The sequence below is a fragment of the Chinchilla lanigera genome, unplaced genomic scaffold, assembly GCF_000276665.1.
Source record: "Chinchilla lanigera isolate Chin_1 unplaced genomic scaffold, ChiLan1.0 scaffold00118, whole genome shotgun sequence".
In the NCBI taxonomy this organism is placed as follows: domain Eukaryota; kingdom Metazoa; phylum Chordata; class Mammalia; order Rodentia; family Chinchillidae; genus Chinchilla; species Chinchilla lanigera.
The window spans coordinates 1,511,894-1,535,466 of record NW_004955519.1 but is presented as its reverse complement, the minus strand read 5'-3'; the positions used below and the strand labels follow the sequence as shown (position 1 = coordinate 1,535,466).

Here is a 23,573-nt window from a genome sequence, read left to right as displayed (position 1 = left end):
CGGGCAGGTGATGCTGGGCAATCTCGGTCCCGCAGAGTTGGGAGCAGCATCTCCTGGTCACCGGTCTTCCCAGTCCTGCTCACCCCCTTCCTTTTTCTTTATTAATTATTTTCTTTTTAATTTGATAAGCAGAAACTCCAGAGCCTCCCCAACCCGGTCCTTTGGTCTTTCTTAATCTGGGAGACGGGCTGGACCGTTCCCCTTGCCTTCCTTCCTTGCCTCACGTCAAGGAGTTTTCTGTGTCTCCCTGGATACAGTCAGATCGAATGGGAGGCAATGGGAGATTGCGAATGGGAGATTCCACTTGTTCTGGAGCTCAGTGGGAGGAGTTTGAAAAAGATTGCACAACGGAGAGGGTAGAAGGCTTTTGGGGCCCAGGAACGAACTGCCGGGAATGGGCCAGGGAAGGTCGAAATCTCCTCTTTTTTTCTTTTGGCAGGTGAGCAGATTGAAAGGTTCAACTTGTTGGACTCGCTGCTTGATCACTCAGGGATATTTAATATTACTTATGTATCTGGCTAATCTTAGAAATCACTCTTGTATGAAATTACGAAATACGTAATATTTTTCTAATGCAATTCATGAACTTCAAAAGGGAGAACAAAGGTCCCGTTGCACATTTGAGCAAATGTCAAGCATCTGGCTTTTTGGGGCCTGTTTCTGAGGTCACGTCTAGGCAGGAGGGTGTTACTACTTCTCAATTACTTTTCTCTCTTTGTATTCTACAAGGGTACAGAGGATTAAAAAAAAGAGATCCAGTGCTTGTAGGACTGAAAAAAACTGTGGGCAAATGTACTTTAGGGTTTCAACACTGTCACATTGGACACTTGACTTATTCCCTTAGGGTGCGAAAGCCAGCCTCAGTGTTTGATTTCATAGGCTTCTCAGGAGAGAACTCTCCGGTAAAAAGCCACTGCAATTGAGGACATAAGTGCCCTTTTATGCCACTGGGATAAGGACAAAAAGTCATTGAATTAGGAACTGAGGTTTAATCAACTAGTATTTTAAAGGACCAAGATAAGAGGTAATGACCCTTCACGCACAAAGCTTTGGTTAACAACTGGATATGAATAGCCATATTTTTGTCTACTGCCTTATTTTTGTTTACTTTGTCCTCCTGTCCTCTTTGCTCATGCTTCTGTGGGAATCTTTTTTCTTTTTGGTTTCCTACTGACTATGATGTGGAACTGAAACGCACTGTTAAATGTCAGTTTTTGAATTTTCATTTAAAAAGTGAGTGAATATTTTCAATTTTGAGCCCGTCCGGTGGTGTGTGCTTGCAGTCTTGGCACTTGGGAGGCTGAGAGGACAGTGGAGAGTTGAAGACGAGCATGGACTACTTCGTGAGACCTTGTCTTCAAACACCAAAGCAAACAAAAAATAAAGCAAAAAAATCTGGACTGGGGATTGTACCCAGGACCTTCACACTGAGCTGTATCTCTAGCCTCTTAAAATTTTTTTTACTTTGATTCTGTTGTTTTGTTCTTTTGTCTGTTTGAGACAGGGTCTTGCTATGCAGTTCAGGCTGGCCTTGAGCTCACTTTGTAGCCCAGGTTGGTCTCGAACTCACAACGATCCTCCTGCCTCAGCCTCCCGAGTGCTGGGATTACAGGCATGCGCCACCATGGCTGGCCTTAATTTTTTTTTACTTTGAGACAAGGTCTTGCTAAGTTCCTCTCGTCCAGGTCACTAACTTGATAAAATATGCCTTAATTCTAACTCGGCCTCTGACCTCTTGTTCTGGAAACAGAAATGATTTATAACAAATTGGGTTGTTTTTTAAAAAAATTGAATTTAAAAGCCACTTGTCTTTGTAGGACTTGAAGCGAGGAAAGTCTGAGATGGGTTTCATCGGTTCCTGCTCATTTGAATCGTCTAGCTGGTCTTTTTTTTTGTCTTTTTGAGACAGGGTCTTGCTATGCAGTTCAGGCTGGCCTTGAGCTCACTTTGTAGCCTAGGCTGGTCTTGAACTCGCAGTGATCCTCCTGCCTCAGCCTCCCAAGTGCTGGGATTACAGGTGTGCACCATCACCCTCAGCCATTTTTTAAAAAAATTGGTCCCTTTTTTTTATTTGTTCTTTTGAGATAGGGTCTTGCTGTGTAGCCCAGGCTGGTCTTAAACTCGTGGTGATCTTTCTGCCTCAGACTCTTGAGTGTTGGGATTACAGGCAGGCACCACAACCTCTGGCTCCACTTTTTGTTTTTAAAGATAGGATCCCCCTATGTTGCCCAGGGTGGCTTTGAACTCCGGGGCTCAAGTACCTAGTCACTCTTGACCTGCTTAGTTAATTGGTGGCATCCTTTCCTAACTAAATCCTTTTGAATGGTCTCTTAAGGTAACTTTTTCTTTTAAAGATAATATTATAATACATTATTTTGAGGGCTGTTTTAGGAAATTGTCTAAAACTGTGCTGGTATGATGGCCACTAGCCCTGTGTGGCTTTTAAAATTGGCTAAATAAAAATTTTAAATTATGTTCCTCAGTCATACTAACCAAATTTCAGGTGTTCCAGTAGCTGGTGTGGCTAGAGGCTATTGTATTTTTCTCTGTTCTTTTTTTTTTTTTTTGGATACTGGGAATCGAATTTAGGACCTTCTGCTTGTGAGGCAGGCGCTTGCACCACTGAGCTACATCTCCCGCCCCAGGTTACTGCATTAGAGGAAGTCTATAATATATCCCTCATTGCATAAAGTTCTGTTGGAGAACATGGTCTTTTTTTTTTTTTTTTTTTTTTCTCCGGTACCGGGAACCGAACTCATGACCTTGCGCTTGCCAGGCAGGCGCTTTGCCACTGAGCTAAATCCCCAGCCCTGAGAACATGGTCTTAAAAGAGGCTATATACTTATCAAGTACTCCAGGAGCTGTGTGTGAGTGTGTGTGTGTGTGTGTGTGTGTGTGTGTGTCTTTTTGAGACAGGGTCTCGCTTTGTAGCCCAGGCTGGCCTTGAGCTTGCAGCAATCCTCCTGCCTCAGCCTCCCAAGTGCTGGGTCCAGGTGCTTTTATTTATTTGTTTATTTGGGTTTTTGAGACAAGGTCTTTCTCTCCCCTCCCCCATATATATATTTTTTGGTACCAGGAATCGAACTCAGGACCTCACAGTTGCCAGGCAGGTGCTGTGCCACTGAGCTAAATCCCCAGCCCCAAGGTCTCATTATATAGTTCAGGCTAGCCTTGAACTCGAGGTGTTCCTCCTGCCTCAAGCTCCCGAGTGCTGGGATTGCAGGCATGTGCCACCCCGCCTGGCCATATTCAGACGCTTTTAGAATATCAAGGTCATTTATATTGCTTCTTTTTTTTTTTGGTATCGCTTCTTAAAGCTCTATGTAGAATTTGTTTCATAAGGTTGATTTTTTTGAAAAGACATTTTGGAGGAAGTTTTAGTTTTACAGAAAAATTGAGCAGAAAGTATAAAGTTCCCATTAAAGTCTGTCAAAATATTGTTTCCTCTTTAGTTACACCTTACACTAGTACAGTACATTTGTTACAGTTGCTAGGTGTGGTGGGCACACATCTGTAATCCCAGCACTTGGGAGGCTGAGGCAGGAGGATTGCTGTGAGTTCCAGTTAGGCTACATATGGAGTTCAAGGTCAGCTTGAACTACATAGTGAGACCCTGTCTCTTTAAAAAAAAAAAAAAGTATACACACACACACACACACACACACACACACACACATTAATATTGCCTAAGCCCTTGGTCCTCACTCTGGTGTTATATAATGTTCGACAGATGTCTAAGATATAGCCACCATTACAGTGTCACATAGAGTAGTTTCACTACCCTGAAAGTCCCCATGCCTCTCTTAGTCATCTTGCCCTCTTCCTCTAAAATACTGACAAAGCTGACATTTCACTCTCCATACTTTTACCTTTCCCAGAATGCCTAAGGTAGATTTTTTTTGCGGGGGGGGGGGGTGTTGTTCTTGTTTTGGTACTGGGAATTCTGGAAATTGAGCCCAGGGCCTTTGCACTGAGTTATATAGCTCCTCCTATTAAAGTCTTTTAAAATTTTGAGACAGGATCTTGCTAAGTTGCTAAGATGCTCCAGCTGGCCTCAAACTTGCAATCCTCCTGCCTCAGCCTCCTGAGTGCTGGGTCTACAGGCCTGTGCCACCATGCCTGGCATTGTTACTTCAACAAAGTAAACTAGATTTTTGCTTGGAAATATTAAAAATTACTTAGCTACTATTAAACTTATTTTTAGGTTCATAAACCATGTAGAAGGCTAAAAATATATGGAATTTAAACCCAACAAACTTCCATTTAAATAGTGCCCTAGGCTGGGTGTGGTGGTGCATACCTGTAATCCTAGTGCTAGGGAGGCTGAGGCAGGAGGATAGCTGTGAGTTTGAGGCCAGCCTGAACTGCATAGTGAAACTCTGTCTCAAAAAGACCAAAAAATAAAAATAGTGCCCTATAGCATTTATTTGTTTTGGTTTTGGTTTTTTAAGACAGGGGTTCTCTAGTTCAGGCTGGTCTTGAACTCACTACGTAGCCCAGGCTGACCTTGAACCCTTGAAGATCCTCCTGCTTCAACCTCTCAAGTGCTGAGACCACCACACCAGCCTCTGCACATTTAATTCTTTCAGCACCACTCAGATGTCGCAGAGAAGGCTTAGGCAGCTTTTGTTGCCCACGTTTAATGATGACCAACTGTTTTCAAGTTCAAGGGACTTGCCTAAGGGTTGAAGCCGAGTCTGGAACCCAGTACCCTTTCATCTGTGCTGTGCTAATTAGTACAATGAGGGCAAATAGTGTGGATTTTAGAGTCAGGACTCTTGGCACACCGCCACTGGAAAGCTGCGCAACCTCAGGCAGGTTTGTTGGTCTGTGAGCCTTGGCTGCCTCATCTGCGAAGTAGGAAGAACGCTCACACCCACCCCATTAGGGTTAAGAGTGGGTGTGACATTGGCCACAGCTCAGTGTGTAGGGTTTGACAGGCTGTAGGGGGAGAATATCTGAAAGACACAGTTTTCTTGCTTGAGAGTGCAACTGCTTACGTAAACGCAGTCCCCCACCTTCCTCGTCCCCTCTCTGCAGAACTGTCTCATAGAAGGAGAAGTCAGTCAGGGTGGGCCAAGAGAGGGGTACGAAGAAACCATTTTATTAATCTTTTTTTCCTTCCTGTTTGCCAACTTGATGAATGTCCACTTTGCCGGCACAGATACTAAATAATAAGTAAAGTGAGCTTCTGTTGACAGCGTTGTTTTCTAACCGTATTGCCAAGCTCTGGTAAATTTCATGTTTTATTTTTATTTATTTATTAATTTTTTTGGGGGGGGGTTGAGACAGGGGCTCACTATGCAGTTCAAACTGGCCTTGAGCTTACTTTGTAGCCCAGGCTGGTCTCAAACTCGCAACAATCCTCCTGCCTCAGCCTCCCGAGTGCTGGGATTACAGGTATGCACCACCACGCCCAGCTTCATTTTTTATGAGAGTCGAACAGGAACAGCAATAATGAGAAGAGACCAGATATAGCAATTCCTGTAGTAATAACACATTTCCATATTGTAACACGGCATGTTTAAGTTTCATTTAGGAAACTATGTCAAATCCAGATGACAAAATGGGGTGTGTGTATGTGTGTGTGTATATGTGATTTATTTTTGTGGGGTTCCTTTTTCCCCCTCAGTGGTAGGGATCTTTTTTTCAATTTTTTTTTTTTTAGTTTTTTGAGGCAGGGTCTTGCCGTGTAGTCCAGGCTGGCCTTGAACTCACCGCAATCCTCCTAGAGTGTTAGGGATCTTACCCAGGGGCTTGGCATGCTAGTCAAGTGCCTACCACTGGGCTATAGCCTTATCCCATTTTGTGTGATTCTCTACAGGATCCACTGTAGTAGGTTTCTTTTAAACAAATATGTTCTTCACATTTTATGCTTGCCATTGTTATGTTTTGAAGGAGAGACATTGGATCAGATTTCATGTTTTACACACCATTTAAATATGCATGCGTTCTCTTATCTCCTTAACTATGCAAAAGTGGTATTCCCAGGTATTAATGAGACGCCTGAGGTGCAGTCAGAGCAACTGAGCCAGTGTGTGGGTGAGGCTTGAGGTTTGAGGATGGGAGGAGTTTGAGGCCAGTCTAGGCAATTTTGGGAGATCTAGTCTCCAAATAAAGGGCTAGGGGTCCAGCTCAGCAGAGGCCCTCAGTTTAACTCCCAGAACTGCAAAAACAAACTTGCCTAAATAATAGCTCCTGGTGGGTGAGATTGGCTGAAGTTGGCATATAATTGTGTAATTGACAGTACAGTGGGTGCCCTCACTGCTTGGGCAGTTTCTCTAACCCGAGAGCCCCAAGTAGTCCTTTGCCTCTCCCTTCCCTTCCCAGCTCCCCTTCAGTTTCTTTCTTTCTTTCTTTCTTTTTTTGCAGTACTGGGGATTGAACCCAGGGCCTTCACATGGAGTTACGTCTGCAGCCCTGTTAAGGGACAGGGTCTTGCTAAGTCACTGAATTGCCCAGGCTGGGGTTGAACTTGGATCCTCCTTTCTCAGCCTCCTGGAGTGCTGGGATTACAGGTGTGCACTACCATGTTTGGCCTCAGTTTTTTTCTATTAGGTTCTGTCATGATTATGATAATGATTTTTCTTTTTTGATACAGGGTCTTGCCATTGTAACCCAGGCTGGCATTTGAACTCTGAGTGATCCTCCTGTCTCAGTCTCCGAGTGCTAGGATTACAGGTGTGCCCCACCACACCCAACCTCTAACATGATTATGAGTAATTTCTAGTTAATATAATGAATGTGTCAGTATTTAAAATGTATAAAGTGGACCAGGGATATAGCTCAGTGGCACAAGCTCCTGCCTGGCAAGTTCAAGGTCCTGAGTTCAGTTCCTGGTACCAAAAAAAAAAATGTGTAATGTACAAATTTAGTGTATCCATCAACATCGAGATTTAGGTATGTTTAAAATTTTTGCCTGGAACAGGTAGGATATTGGCAGAAGAGTCTAAAAATAGGTCGGATAACCTCTAAGATCCATTCAGAGCCAGAGAGTATATTTTATGATTCAATTCACTTCCCGGTTGAAATTCTTTTTTTTTTTTTTGAGACAGGGTCTCACTATATAGTGCAGGCTGGCCTTGAAGTCACTATGTAGGCCAGGCCGACTGGAACTCACAGTGATCCTCCTGCCTCAGCCTCCCAAGTGCTAGGAGTGCTGGGATTACAGGCATGTGCCACCATGCCTGGCCCTAGTTGAAATTCTGTTGGCACTTCTTTTTTATTTTTATTTTATTTTATCTTAATTTTTTTTTTTTTTTCTGTTGGCACTTCTACCTACTAAAATTTTATTCATTAAAATACATAGAATGGGGCTGGAGATTTAGCTTAGCGGCACAGCACCTGCCTGGCAAGCGTGAGGTCATGAGTTTGATTCTTGGTACCAAAAAAACAAAACAAAACAAAACAAAAAATAAAATACACAGAATGACCATTGTTGTCCTGTGTGGTAAAAAATTTTTAATTTTTGTTTTGTTGTATTTGCTGTGGCTAATCTCAAATTAGGAAGGTAGATGCTGTGTATCCCTGGCTTCAGGTGAGGAGACTGAGAAGCTGACTTCCCCTGTGGCCTCACAGGAGGGGGTAAGGGATATATTTAGTTGCGGCTCTTGGGGCTCCAGAGCCGTTTCACACATTCCATATATCTTGTACTCTCTTAACTTCTTCCTTGTTTTTTTTTTTTTGAGTCAGGATGTCGCTGTGTAGTGCAGGCTGGCCTTGAACTTACTTGTGTTGCCCAGGCTGGCCTAGAACTCACGGAGATCCTCCTGTCTTAACGTTGTGAGTGCTGGAATTTCAGGTGTGCAACACCAGCCCAGCTCTTAACACATTTCTTGAGCATAGTAATGGTCAAAAATGTTGAGTAAGCAAAACTTGGTAGTAGGTGAAACAGTAGTTTTTGGTGAATGAAAACACATTATGGAGGGTAGGGTTGGGTGATTAGGGAATGTGGAAAAGTCTGTTGTGATTTGGAGACCAGGGAGCTTTGAGCCTCCCTGGCTGGATACCAGTTGTTTCATTCACTTAGGCCTTAGGGTGACATCAAAGACACCTGATATATGAGGCATGCCTTGCAGTAATTCCCTATAAAGTGCCTCCAAATGTAATTTGGATAAATTGAAAGGTAAAGGGTTTTGAGAGACCCTTTCAACTTCTTTTAAAGTCCACACAGCACCTAGCCTGGCATTAACAAAGAGCTGGAGTGGTCTGGGTTAAGTAGGACAGGCGAAAAGAAGGCTTGGTGTTTGTTTGAGAGGTGTGTGGGGATTGGTCCACATGGGGCTGGGGAGGGGACGGAATTGGGACAAGGGTGTTCCACTTAGATAACCCATAAAAGAGAGGACCATTTTGCATGTAGGAGTCTGTGGTGTGCCCTGACTGCTGCCCCTCTGCTAAATAGGCCAGGCCCAGCATATATTTATTTCCATGGCTTTGGGCATCAGAACTGAAAGTGATTTTGCAAGTCCTAGAATCCAGTTCCTCCCCTCCCCTTGCTTGTACCGCCAAGGATTGGACCCAGGGGCTTGCACATGCCCTTTGTTTTTAATTTAATTAATTAATTAATTTTACAGTGCTTGGGATTAAATTCAGGGCCTTCACACTTAACTACATTCTGCTCCTGCCTTTTTTTTTTTTTTAGACAGGGTCTTGCTAATTCCCTAATTTGCCCAGGCTTGTCTTGAAGTTTCCATCCTCTTGCCTCAGCCTCCCAGATGCTGGGATTATCAGCATATGTCATCACACCTGGCTTGCTCGTATTAATTTTTTCTGTCACCTGGGGTAGAGCATTCTCTTTGGAACATCGCAGAGAAAGCTGAGAATCCAGTCTGCCTTCCACATCTCGGCTCCACAAGCCTGGGGCCGTGCAGTGCTCCCAGTTCCCTGGTGACCGAGGCTAATGTCCGTCTCTGTGCCTGTAGGAGGGAAGGTTCTGAGGATCAAATGAGGAAGTCATCAGGTGCTGGTGCAGAGGCTTCGCAGTGAGCTGGGACAGGAGGGCAAAGGTTAGGTGTGTGTATGCCCGATCCCCGGCACTGCCCATCCACAGTGCCTGGACTGTACCCTGTCACTCACTGGCTGTGGTGGGGCAAGAAGAGAGCAAAGAGAGCAGGACTTTTCTCCTGGTCGTCCCTGCTAGTCTCAGCACACATTGCTTCTTGGTGCCAGGAGGTGGCCCCTCTCTGGTCATCGTGTGAGTGAGCTGGCCATCTGGTTTCTTCCCACCACAACTGAGAAGGCAGTTCCCAAACATTTACATAGTAAGAAGTGTCAAGCAGCCTGCGGAACTTTTCGTGGGTCTGGCTCTGTAGCCAGACTGCCGTTGAACTCATAATCCTCCTGCCCTGGGCTCCCGAGTGCTGGCATTGTAGATGCACACCATCATGCCTGGCCCTAAGGAACTTTTGTTCATGCAGCCTGTATCTAATCATAGTTACCATATTAATGAGATTAAGCCAAGAATTCAACACTTATTAATTCATTTAAAAAGGAACTGGCATTGTACTACTTATTCATTGTTGTGTAACTCTGTTGGTTATTGTGCAAGGTGAAACAATATAATACAAGACACATATTTTATACGATTATTTATAATAGTCACCCTAAGAATCATATACAAGAGAGTGCAGGAAATCTGTCCACAAAACATAGGCCAGGAATCCAGCTGAGGGCCTGGATCCCGTGATAATGTCCTGCATGAGTCCAGCTGAATACCTAGAGCCCAAAACAATGCCTCTCACAAATCCAACTGGAGGCCCAGAGCCCATAACAATATCTCATGCGGGCTTGTTTCACGGATCTGCGTTAGGAAGGCCCCAAGGTCAGTGGTGGAATCTAGGAAGTCTGTGCCAGTGGGATGAAGGATCTGTGCTAGAAGGCTGAGGGATCTGCACTGAAGCCAGGGAATGATGCACAAAGAAAGAACCAGAGCTCCCCTGAAGGGTACCACCACCATCCTCAGCAAGCTCCTCTGATGATCAGGACAGCTGAGTTCCCATCAGGAAGCCAACGCGACAAGCTTCTTCAGGAGACCAGCAGTGCACCATCTTCCCCTCCAGAGCCAGGAAGTGATGCTCAGACTAAGGACCAGAGCTCCCCTAAAGTTAACTGAAGCTGTTCTCAGTGCCAACGAGGTCCCGAGCTCCTTAGAGGATAAAAACAGCCAAGTTTGTTAGGAAAGCCAGCATGACATGCTCCTCCAAAGGAACCAACAGCTCCTTACAGCTTCTCCCAGCTCCCAACAGCCTCTCTCAGCTCCCAACAGCCTAACTTCTCACGTTCTGCCTCTTATGCTGCTGGCAACAATCCTCAGGTGGGCCTTCCACACCCAGCACCGCACTTACTCAGTTGAGCTGGGGGTTATAAATTGACCACCAGTTGTCAATCCACTACAGTAACAAACCATCTCAAAATGTAGAGGCTTGAACCATGTGTGGCCTCAGACTCCAGAGCTAGGAATCTGGGTATGGCTTGGTGGGGTCCTTCCTCAGGGTCTCTCCCACACCAGTCAGGTGAAGGTGTGAGCGGGACATCCCTACTTCCTGCCTAGCTCACTGGTGTGCTTGCGTGTGGCTTTGGCAGGGCTCAGTTCTGGGGGCTGTTGGACAGAGGTCTCAGCTCCCCACGAGCTAATGGTTGACACTGCCTTGCTTCTTTGCCGCATGGGCTCTTGCACCCTGGCAGCTGGCTCTGTGGAGTGAGCACAAGCGTGCCAGCGGGGGAGAGAGAGAAGGGAGTCTTTAGCTTGTAAGCACAAAAATGGCGCCCCCGTTTGCCTAAATCCCCTTCCCTGCAGCTGTGGGGGTCTCACTGTGTTATGCAGGCTGGCCTGGAATGTGCTGTCCCCTTGCCTCAGCCTCCAAGTAGTTGGGGTGCAGGAGCCATCACCCTGCCCAGCTAATTCATCAGCAGTCACTGCACTCAGCCCACACCCATGGGAGGGGAGTGGCCAAGATTGGGAATACCAGGAGGGTCATCCAGACCACTGAGGCCCATGTCATAAACTGCGTGCCCAACCCTATGTGTTAACAGAGGTAGTTTTTCTTTTTTCTTTTCTTTTTTTTCTTTCTTGGTACCGGGAATCGAACTCAGGCCCTTGCGCTTGCCAGGCAGGAACTTGTGCCGCTGAGCTATCTGCCAGCCCAGAAGTAGTTTTTATTGTTTAAAAAAGAAAGTTGATTTTTCAAAATACAGGTTAGTGAGAAGAAAGGCATTCTTTTTTTGTTTGTTCGTTTTTGAGATAGAATCTCATTGTGTAGCCCAGGGTGGCCTTGATCTCACTGTGTAACCCTCGCTGGCCTTGAACTCTCAGGGATCTTTCTGCCTCAGCCTCCCAAGTGCTGGGATTGCAGGCGTGTGCCACCAAGCCTAGATACCCACCCGCCTCCACTGGGGATTAAACCTAGGATCTCTGCCTCTGAGCTACATGCCCGAGTGGCATTCTTCTCTTTTTCTTCTTCTTTTTTTTTTTTTTTGCCTTTTTGGGACAGGGTTTCACTTTTTATCAGTTCAGGCTGGCCTTGAACTCACTTCGTAGTCCAGGCTGGCTTCAGACTCGCAGCAATCCTTCTGCCTCAGCCTCCCGAGTGCTGGGATTACAGGCATGCACCATCATGTCCGCCTCTTTTATTATTCTTATATTAATACTTATTATTTCATTCGTTTCTGTTTTATTTTTCTAGCAGTGTTAGCATTCAGATCCAGCATTCAGATCCACCTTTTTTATTTTTTATTTTGAAACAAGGTCTTGCTTAATTGCCAGGCTAGCTTCAAACTTGTAATCCTGCCAGACATGGTGGTATACACCTTTAATCCCAGCCTTCAGGAAGCTGAGGCAGGAAGATCAATCACTATGAGTTGGAGACCACCTGAACTACACAGTAAGTTAAAAGTCAGCATGAAATGAGTAGTGAGACCCATTTCCAAAACACACAACAATTGGAAGGAACAGTTAGTGCTTACATTTTTTTTATTTTGACCAATTTTGCGTGCTTATATCTGGTAATCTGAGCAACTGATTTGAAGACAACAATATGCAATATAACAACCATTGATGAATTCCTACCATCTTGTCTAGTGAAACTCAGTATCATCTCTGACTTTTTTTAATTATTTTTTTTTTATTCCCTTTAATGGTTTGATCAATTTGCATTCTTACATCTGGTAATCTGAGCAGTTTCATTGAAGATAACAATATGTAATATAACAACCACTGTTAATTCCTATTATTTTGTTTTGAAACCCTGTATCATTTTTAATGTTTTTACTTTGTTTTCTTTTTGTCTGTGATGTGGGTATTTTGCTATTGTTCTTTTTTTTTCTATTCTCTTAAAAAAAAAAAAAAAAGACAAAACAAAAAACAAACCAAACTTGGAATACTGTCTCAGCTTCCCAAGTATCTGGGATCATAGGAGCATGCTACCATGCCACCTTCTTTTACATTTTTGTTGGTTTTATTTTCTGTTTTATTTATTTTTTTGGTCTTTTTGAGACAGAGTCTTACTATGTAGTTCAGGCTGGCCTTGAACTTACTATGCAGCCTAGGCTGGCCTTGAACTCAGTGGAGGTCTTCCTACCTCAGCCTCCCAAGTGCTGGGATTACAGGTGTGTAACACCCGGTTTGTTGGTTTCTTTAGGGAATGGCTGACAGAAAATAGGTAAATTCTCAATCTATTGTAATATGCTATTTTAGTTGGTGTATATGAAGACAGTCTGGACTCATGCGTACATGTAGTTTAAACAGAGGATTTTTTTTTTTTTTTTGTTTTTGTTTTTGTTTTTCTCTGGTACCAGGAACCGAACTCACAACCTTGCACTTGCCAGGCAGGCGCTTTGCCACTGAGCTAAATCCCCAGAGGATTATTGTAATAGTTTTTTGTTTGTTTGTTTGTATTTTTTTGAGACAGAGTCTCACTCTACTTCAGGTTGGTCTTGAACTCACTCTGTAGCCCAGGCTGGCCTCAAAGTTTGCAGTGTCTGACTCTAACAACATTTTTTTGTTTTTGGTACCAGGAATTGAACTCAAGACCTTGTGCTTGCCAGGCAGGCACTTGTGCCGCTGAGCTATATCAATAGCCCAGCATTTTTTTGATAATTGTGGAATTCTTTGATTTGCGTCATCTGTTTCCACAGTTCCTTTTTTTAAATTTTTCTAATTTTGTAGAGGTGGGGCTCAAACCTAGGCTTGTGGCCTGTTAGGTCTTTGCTCTCTCACTGAGCTATACCTCCTCCAGTCCTGTCTTGCACATTTAATAGATCTTTTTCTTTTCTTTTTTTTTTTTTTAATAGATCTTTTTCCTATGCATCATTTTATAAGATCAGTCATTTGGAAAATACAGGTTTACTGAATTCTGTTGATCTTCAAATGTTGACATATTTTATTAAGCAATATTTAAAAATCACAGTAATCACAACTAATCTTACCAGTAAAGCCTTAGTTTTTTTGTTTTGTTTTGTTTTGTTTTTTTTCTGTCTTTTTGAGACAGGGTCTCAGTATGCAGTTCAGGCTGGCCTTGAGCTCACTTCGTAGCCCAGGCTGGTCTCGAACTCGCAACGATCCTCCTGCCTCAGCCTCCCGAGTGCTGGGATTACAGGTGTGCACCAGCACGCCTGACTAAGCCTTAGTTTTTATTTTGAGGCAGAGTGTTGCTGAGTTTCCTAGGCTGTGCACAAACTTGTGATTTTCCTGCCTCAGCCTCCCAAGTAGCTGGAATCACTGGCATGTGTCACTATACCTGGCTGGTCAGAAAAGCCTTTTTAAGAATTAGGAAATGTAGCTTAGCATAGAGCACTTGCCTCAAGTGCACAGGATTCTGGGTTCAAACCCCCCAAATAGAAAGAAGTTGTCAAGTTCATGGTAGCACATCAAGAATTTTCTTTTTTGTTTGAAAGCTAAAGTTTTATCATTGGCAACAAGTGCTATTGGTTGCTTGGCTTAGAATGACAGGCTCAGTGCATGGTGGTCCCAGCACTCAGAGGCTGAGGCAGGAGGATCACCGCAAATTCGAGGCCAGCCTTGGCTACATAGCAAGACCCTGTCTCAAATAACAGTAGCAGGGCTGGGGATTTAGCTCAGTGGCACAGCGCCTGCCTGGCAAGCGCAAGGTCGTGAGTTTGATTCCCGGTACCTGAAAAAAAAACCAAAACAAAACAAAAAGAGCTTTCTTAGGGGCTGGGGATTTAGCTCAGCGGCAAAAGCGCCTGCCTGGCAAGCGCAAGGTCGTGAGTTCAGTTCCCGGTACCGGAGAAAAACCAAAAAAAAAAAAAAAACCAACAATCAAATAACAGTAGCAACAACAAAAAATACCTGGCATATAGCAGTTACATATTTTTTTCCTTTTTCCTTTCACTTAAAATTTAGCCCCATGTGTTATATGTTAGTTCCCTTTTGTATATTCCATGTGCCTCAAACAGGAAGTTTAGATATTCACTATCTGGTTCTACTTGGAAATAGTTAATTGTCTATCATTGAATTTCTTAAAAAACCGGTAATTTGACAGATGTCCTAGCCATACTTTTAAATTGAGGCCAGGTTCAAATGAGATGTTTCACTTTCCAGAATTGTTTTAGGAAGGAAATAAATGGGGGCTGCTGTAAATCCCATACCCAGTACGGCCTACTTTGCTGATAATCCAGTAGAAGACATGAGTCAGACTCGAGGGCATGGTCCCAGACAACCCATGTCACTTGTGGAGGAATCTTGTAAAAAAGACTTGTTTCGTTAGTGTATTTCCTATCAAAGTGTTCTTGCCCTCAGCAAGTTCAGACCTTTCCTTTCCAGTGTATACTTGTGTTCTATTTCCAAAAGCATCTGGATAGTCTAGAAGTTTCTCTCTACTCACTGGTCAGCCGATTCATTTAAATAGTTTGCCTTTCCCTTAAAGATAATGTTTTCCTTGAAACTATTGGTTGAAGGGACAGAACCTAGTTATTTTCCTTGCTTATCAACTAATCTACAAGTGCTGGTGAACTCTAGTATGTGGTACTGGGTATTAACTGCCCAGGGCATTGTACCACTGAGCTACATTCCCAACCCCTTTTATTTTTATTTTTAGCCAGGGTTTTGTTAACTTGCCCAGGTAGGAGTTCAGCTTGGAATCATCCTGCCCCAGCCTCCTAACATATTTTTTTTTTGGGGGGGGGTTGTCTTTTCGAAACAGGGTCTCAGTATGCAAGTCAGGCTGGCCTTGAGCTCACTTTGTAGCCCAGGCGGGTCTCGAACTCAGAACTATCCTCCTGCCTCAGCCTCTGGAGTGCTGGGATTACAGGTGTGTGCCACCATGCCCGGCTCCTCCTAATGTATTGAGATTACAGGCATGTGCTACTCTGTCTCTTTGGTCTCTTGCTCTTGCTCACTTGTTTTTTTTCCTTTCTCGCTCTCACTTTATGTTTTCTTTGTTTGAGACAGAGTCTTACTATGTAGTTCAGGCTGATTTTGAAGTCACTGTGGACTTCAGGGTGGCCTCAAACTTGCTGTGATCCTCCTGCCTTGGTCTCCTGAGTGCTTACGTAATAGGCATGTACCACTACAACCTGGCTGGCTTGGGGATATCCTTGTAGGAAAACGTTACCTATATTCTGGTTTATATGTGCATATTTTTTGGGGAGTGGTCACTTGAACCAAGGGCGTTAGGTAATGTAAACATGTGCTGTACCACTGAGCTACACCATCAGTCCATGTTTTTTATTTATATTGTTATGCTTATCCTGTACCCCAAGTTAGCTGTTCTACTTCATTATAGCTTTGAAAGCTGTACATATTGACATGGAATCTAACTTAGGTGTTTTTTTGTTTTGTTTTGTTTTTTGTTTTCTTCCTGTACTGGGAATCCAACTCATGACCTTGCGCTTGCCAGGCAGGCACTGTGCCGCTGAGCTAAATCCCCAGCCCCTAACTCACTGTTTTGGAAGTGCCCCCCTCCCCGCTTGCCCAGTGTTGGGGATGCAACCCAACCCAGCCCAGCCTCCTGCATATGAGGCAGGTGTGTAACCACTTAGCCATTCCCCACTCTACCTCTATGGTGAAGCTTGAACCTTATTCTTTTGGATAGCTACGTAGTTCTACCTTCTTTTTTTTTTTTTTTTTTTTGTCTTTTAGAGACAGGGTCTTGCCATGCAGTTCAGGCTGGCCTTGAGCTCACCATGTAGCCTAGACTGGCCTTGAACTTGCAACGATCCTCCTGCCTCACCCTGCTGAGTGCTGGGATTACAGGCATGTGCCACCATGCCCAGCTAGATAGCTACATAGTTTTACCTTCTTACCTTGAGTTGGGTGACCATAGGTTCCCAATTAATGAACATTGAATATTGTTTCTAGATTTTGCATGGTACCAAGCAGTGGTTTGGTGAATAAACTTTTGCACTTGAATGAGAATATCTGAAGAATAAACTCTCAAATAGTGGAATTGCTAAGTGAATGTGTTGAGACATTGATGGAGATTGTTAAATATCTCTACAAAACCCGCTCTACCAATTTAGGTCCCCTAGGAGTAGAGTGATCTCTTTACCCACGCTGAGATTTGTTTTGCTGTTTTAATCTCCCTTAACATCTGGTAGGTAAAAGATGATGCCTTACTTTGATTTGCATTTTTATTTGTATTTCTTTCATTATTATTATTTTTTCTTCCTCCCTCCCTTCCTCCCTTCCTTCCTCCCTTCCTTCCTTCCTCCCTTCCTCCCTTCCTTCCTCCCTTCCTTCCTTCCTCCCTTCCTCCCTTCCTTCCTCCCTTCCTTCCTCCCTTCCTCCCTCCCTTACTTCCTCCCTTCCTTCCTTCCTTCCTTCCTTCCTTCCTTCCTTCCTTCCGTCTTGCTTTGTAATTCAGGCTGGTCTTGAACTCATTGTGTAGCCCAGGCTGGCCTTTAAATCCTGGTAAGTCTCCTGCCTCAGCCTCCTGAGTGCTAGGATTACAGGCATGGGCCACCACACCTGGCTGTATTTCTTTCTTTATGAGCAAGGTTGAAAATGCTTTTCTGTATTGGGCATTTTTAGTTCTTTAATTGTGGTCTGCTTGTTCAGAAACCCTTGAGAATTGGGTTAGGGCTTCCTGTGGTCCTTTGGCTAGTCTGAAGTTCTCAGTTATTATTTAATAGACTCATCTTCCTCTCATTCCTCCTCAGCTTCTGAAATTTTTACTTTCCTTTAAAAGGCCCTCTTTGTCAGGGTTATGAAAAAAAAAATGTAGGATTTCTTCTAGTTCTTCCCTTTTTTTTTTTGAGATAAGTCTTGCTGTGTAGTGCAGGCTGGCCTTGAACTCACTGTGTAGCCCAGGGGTGACCTAAAATTCCCACAGTCCTCCTGCCTCAGCTTCCCAAGTGATGTAATTACGGGTGTGTGCCGCCTGTGGTTTTTCATTTTAATGTTTTGATCTTGGTGTTTCTGGAGGGGTGAGACAGGATACCAGGATATCAGTTTGTCTGCCAACCCCATATGGTTCAGGGGATATTGCACATCATTTCCTCACTGATTTATTTTTATTATTTGCAGTACTAGAGCTTGAACTCAGGGCCTTCACCCTGAGCTACCGCCTACATGCTTTTTGAAAATTATTATTATTTTTTTTTTGTCTTTTTGAGGCGGGGTCTCCCTATGCAGTTCAGGCTGGCCTTGAGCTCACTTTGTAGCCTAGACTGGCCTTGAACTTGCAACAATCCTCCTGCCTCAGCCTCCCAAGTAAATTTTTTTTTTAAATTTGATTTTGCTGAATAGGTCAGGCCAGCCTTGAACTTGGAATCCTTCTGTCTCAGCCTCCCAGAGCACTGGGGTTACAGGCCTGTGCCACTGTGTCCAGCTAACACCATTTTTAATGCAGTAAATTCCCATATATGGGTCTGTTTGGTCAGTTATTGAAGATATGTGTGCTATACAATTAAGAAGTCTCAAAGAAATATTTAATGACTGCAATGTAAGTTTCACCTTTGGGAATTTATATTTTGAGGAGTGAAGAATATTGGCATATTGTAGGGACGTGTACATCAGAATCTAATTATATGCCGGTGCATAGTAATATATCATTTTATCTTGTAAATAAAACTCTTTCATTTCATTCCTTTGTTCTAACACTATTTAAAGAGGCATAGAGTTATGTAGTACATATTTTAAAGACTTATCCAAAATGATTAAGAGAAGATTTTGAAATGATTTAGCTGCGAGGAAAGCTTTGCTACCTAGAATGATTCTTTGAAAAATTACAATAGTCTTAGTATATGAACTATTTTAAATGACTTAATAAAGCTAAAGTTATTTGTAAAATTTAAACACGATTTATTTCACCTACGAGTATGATCTCTAGTTGCATCCATTTACCTATAAAAGCCTCGAGTTTATCTTTCTTTATAGCTGAGTAATACTCCATGGTATAAAAATAGCACAGCTTTTTTATCCATTGCTCATGTGTAGGCATCATATTGCCTCCCTAGTATAAGAACCTGAAAGAGTGAATACAGTCTGAAGAGTGCACTAGATATTGTGAAGAGAAAGAAACTGCTCAAATAGGAAAGAACAAGTGGGATGAGGGAAAGGAGAAAAAGAAAGAAGGAAGGGAAAAATAGGTGTATTTATATACATAGGCTGGCTAGGGTAATTGTACTACTAACTACTGTTGGTTTGATGAAAGGAACAGTTGGTTAATTATTTGATCAATCTTGCATGCCTGTGTCTGAGTAACTACCTTGAAGCTGCCTTGTTTGTGCTTTTGCGTTTGTTACTTTGTTTTTGATATTTTCTCTTTAAAATTAAAAGAAAAAAATATATATGTATATACAAGGATAGCTGAGATAAGTATATTGCTGATGTCTGTTGGTTTATTGAAAGGAACAGATAATGCTTAAATTTTTCTTTTTCTTTTTTCTCTTGACCAATTTGACATGGTTGTACCTGGTAATTGGAACAACTAATTTGAAGACAACAATATGCAATATAACAACCATTGCTGAATTCCTAGTATCTTATTTAATGAGGCTCTGTATCGTTTCTAATGTTTTCTTTTATTACTTGTTATTGTCTTTAATTGTTTGATCAATCTTGCATTCTTACATCTGGTAATCTGAGCAACTTTGTTGAAGATAACAATATATAATATAACAACCATTGTTAATTCCTATCTTGTTTTCAAATCCTGTATTATTTGTATATTTTGTGTCTTTGTTATTTTGTTACTGTTCTTTTTCTTTTCTCTTTAAAAAAATTAAACACAAAAATAATTTTCATAGAGGTTTGTTTATAAAACTTTGTTTTTATCTTTTTGAGACAAGGTCTCGCTATGCAGTTCAGGCAGGCCTTGAGCTCACTTTGTAGCCCAGGCTGGTCTCGAACTCGCAGTGATCCTCCTGCCTCAGCCTCCTGAGTGCTGGGATTACAGGCATGTGCCACCATGCCCGGCCTGTTTATAAAACTTTGTATTAGAAACGTAAAAGTCTGTTAACAGCCAGGCATAGTGGCACACACCTGTGATCCTAGCACTTGGAAGGCTGAGGCAAGAGGATTTCTGTCAATTCAAGGCCAGCCTGAACTGCATAATGAGATCCTGTCTTAAAAAACAAAAAAAAAGTCTGTTAACCTGCTTGGAAGAGTTTAGGAGAGGGCATCATATTTTTATTTGTTCATTTACTTATTTATTTATTTTTTGTCTTTTTGAGACAGGGTCTCAATATGCAGTTCAGGCTGGCCTTGAGCTCACTGTGCAGCCCAGGCTGGACTGGACCTCGTGGTCATCCTTCTGCCTCAGCCTCCTGAGTGCTGGGATGACCGGCACATAGCACCTTGCTCAGCTTGACCTTCATGCTTCACAAGGTGCTTAGCCGATGCTCTTCAAGACATCTGTATTTTCTGGCCCACCCAGGGAGTGCAGACACTTTGGTGTTTACTTTCCTGTCCATAGCACTCAGGTCACCCAACAAATGATTCATCACATGAGGTTGGGGGACCATTTAGGGATAATTTAGTTTATCCTGCATGTAAAGTTGAGAATGAACAACAAAAACCTGACCTAAACCCTTTATTATTAAAGGTATATCTCCCCCAAATGAAAGCTGCGTGACTTCTTGCTAAAGGTACTACCACTTTGGTAAGCATTCCTAGTACGTGTAGTGTACTGTGTACCTGTAGACATTCCTTTTCTTAGATTTATTTTGTGCCTGCATCAGAGATCTGTTTGACTTTGAACTTTGATTTCCCAAGGCCAATTTCTAAGTAGCAGGAGCAATGTAATGGAGAGAACATTAAGTTTACTAGGCCTGGTTTTGAGTTTTACTGGCCCCTTTCCTGATTTGAGTCCAATTTGGGGTAAGTTATCTCAAAGCCTGCCTTCCTGGTCTGGGACCCTACGGGTCACCTCTCCCCAGGGTAGGGAAGGTTACGTGGGCAGATTCTGACAGCACTTAGTGTGGCTGGTGCAGAGGTGCAGAACGTCCCTTTTCCTTCCTCTGGTGGCTTCTTGCCAGACTCTGGGAACCCGAGGCAAGTTAAGGATCTCTGCTTTGGAGAAAGTGCAGTTGTGTGAAGGCCTTGTCGCCTACTCCTGCTGAGATTTCTACTGGCGCCCAGCTGGCCAGGACCCGGGATTTCTCCTCTGCACATGTGCATGTTGGGCACTGGTTGGGGTGGCTTAGGTTGGGAAAGCAGCTGCTGGTTGAAATGACTAGGAAGTGAGTGTGCGTTGGCTGTTTGTGTTTTGTCCTAGTGTCAGTAAAAGAACATCTATTACTATTTTTTTATTTTAAAGAGAAAAAAAATTCGAAACAATATAGTAGGAAGGTAACAATGGTTAACACATTGTGTATGGTTGTCTTTAAAGTAGTTACTCAGAGTATAAGATAGTGACATTTAATTGTCCAAACAATATTAGCATAAGCCTTTCTTTTCCATAAACTAAGAGAAATTAATAGTATAACTATCTTAACTATGTATCTACCTATTTATCTATATATATTATTTTGCTTTTCCCTTCCTTCTTTTGTCCATTCCACCATCTCAGTTTCTCTTTCTTTTTGAAGTTTCTTCCCATTTTACTATATCTGTTGTACATTATGGATCTTATTTATTCTTTCAGCTTCTCACACTAGGGAGACAATGTAGTGTTTGCACATGTGCATCTGGTTTATTTCATTTATGGATATGGTCTCAAGTTGCATCCATTTACCTGTAAAAGTCTCTAGTTTATCCTTCTTTATTGCTGAGTACTACTCCATTGTATTAAAAAACCCACATCTTTTTTATCCATTCCTTGGTTGATGGGCATTTAGGTTGTTTCCAAGATTTTTTTTTTTTTTGTCTTTTTGAGACAGGGTCTCACTATGCAGTTCAGGCTGGTCTTGAACTCATTTTGTAGTCCAGGCTGGCCTCAAACTCGCAATGAGTCTCCTGGCTCAGCCTCCCGAGTGCTGGTATTATAGGTGTGTGCCACCACACCCGGCTCTGTTTCCAAGATTTACCTATTACAAATTGTGCTGCTATAAACAGGGGTGCATCATATGTGGAATGATGTTTTTAATTCTTCTGGGAAGATACCCAAAAGAGGTCAGGTATTTTGTCCTAGCAATGAGAAAGTAACTAAGACAGATTTTGGTACTGGGAGTGGGCCATAGCTGTAACGTTATCTGACCATGCGGTTCAGAAGCTTTTGGAAGTGGCTTGAGGAAGTAGTTTGGAAAAATTTCAAGATGCCAGCTGAAGAAGCAGCCCTAGAATGCTCTGAGCTGAGCTTGATGGGAGATTCTGGTCAGAGCATAGAAGACCAGAATGCTGATAGAAATGCAGTTGGAAAAGACAGGGGCTCAAGAGGTTTCAGTTGTGGACAAGGACTACATTGGCATTTGGACTCCAGGTCATGTGTGTTATTCTCTGGAAAATTTTGATTGTGTCCAGAGACTTTGCAGGAGACCAAGATTGAAGGCAGCAGACTAATTCATCTAGCAAAAGAAGTTTCAGGGAAGTCTAATGTTGAGTTTGTAGCATAGCTACAGTTGTGGGCTTTCTACCTTGAGAATAAAATGCAAATTTCCCAGCAGAATGACTTAAAAAGTTTTGAGTTTGGGTAGAAAGGAAGTTCTAGTAAAGTTGCAGCCTGCAAAGATGGAGTGAGGGAACTTGGTTGCTGAAGAGATGAGCATTAAGCAAAAAAACCCAAGGACTTGGGAACAGGACAGTGGAAAAGATGGCATGCTGTGCATGGTGGCACATGCCTGTATCCCAGCACTTGAGAGGCTGAGGCAGGAGGATCTCTGTGAATTTGAGGCCAGCGTGTGCTACATAGTGGGTTTAAAGCCAGTCTGAAGCATAGACACTGTCTCAAAAAAAAAAGAGCAAAAAAAAGATGGCCTGAGAGTCTCACTAGAATCATCAGCAGGACTCTACCTTTTGTAGACTCAAAATTGCAAAGGTTAAAGGATTTGTTTTGAGAAGAGAGCCCTTAGGGCATTATGTTCCAGAATGGTGACAGCCTAGAGAATTTTTCTTGGAATTGGATTCAGAGTGCTCAGAAATCCAGCCACTCTACCCCTGTGGCCAAGAGAGAGGGAAGCCTGGCTATGGCTACAGCTGGTGGCAGACCTTGGCATCATCTACATGGCGCTGGTTTTAGGGGCATGCAGAATGCAAGACTTGTGGCGTCAGGAAGACCTCCACCCAGATTTCACAAAAAGGCCTGGGAGGCCAGGCAGTGTGCTCCTGAGAGGGCAGTGTGTGAAGCTGTGAGTGTGAAGCCAAAGTTGCAATGGAGACCCCAGAAGGTTGGAGAGCCGGGAACATGGATCATCCAAGGAAAGCTACAAGGAGGGAGCAAAGTGGGCCCAAGAGGGAAGGCATGAGGGCTACAAACATTGGCAGTCCTGTCGGGGCAGAACCATCCAGGCCCACATGGAACTATGGGATTTAATATTTGCCCTGCTGGACTTGGGTTTTGATTTAGTTCCATTCCTTTCTGTTCCCTTATTTGTACCTTTTCAAATGGGAATGTTTATCTTGTACTATTGTATATTGGAAGTGTCTAACTTTCTTTTCATTTTTACAGGGCCTCTCAACTAAGAGTTTGCCTTAAATTTCAGAGAATTTCTACTTGGACTTTTTAGTAATGCTGAAAATGTTAGGACTTTGGCAACCCTTAGAGATAGACAAAATGCATTTTACCTAAAGGGATGCACATGAGTCTTTTGGGGGCCAAGGGTAGAATGTTGTAGCTTGTATGTAGATGTCTGTCCAAAACCTTCATAGGTGGAACTTTTGGGAGTGACTGGATCATGAGTATGTGATACTGGATTGTCCACTGATTGGTTCAGCATTGTACTGGCTGTGGAGGATGGATTTACTGAAGAGGGAAGGTGCACTCTGTGTATGCAGGGCGCCAACCAATAGGCTTGTAGACTGGATGGAATAAAAAGGGAAAGAAGGAAGTCTTGCTCTTTCCTGCCTGCCATGCCATGAACTGTTTCTCCTCTGTTATGCCTTGGAGACAGCTGACTGTGGGCTGAAACATCTATAAGCTGTGAGCTAAAATAAACTTTTCCTCCTTTAAAATAGATAGATAGATAAGTAGATGATAGATTGATAAAGCTATCTTTGTTTTTTTTTTTTTTTTTTTTTT

At 43.0% G+C, this 23,573-nt stretch overlaps 1 protein-coding gene across 3 annotated transcripts in view; it reads left to right on the top strand.

Annotated features, from left to right (window-relative positions):
* Txlng (taxilin gamma) overlaps positions 1–23,573 on the top strand; it is a 51,497-nt gene that overhangs the window by 812 nt on the left and 27,112 nt on the right. The window lies entirely within an intron of this gene.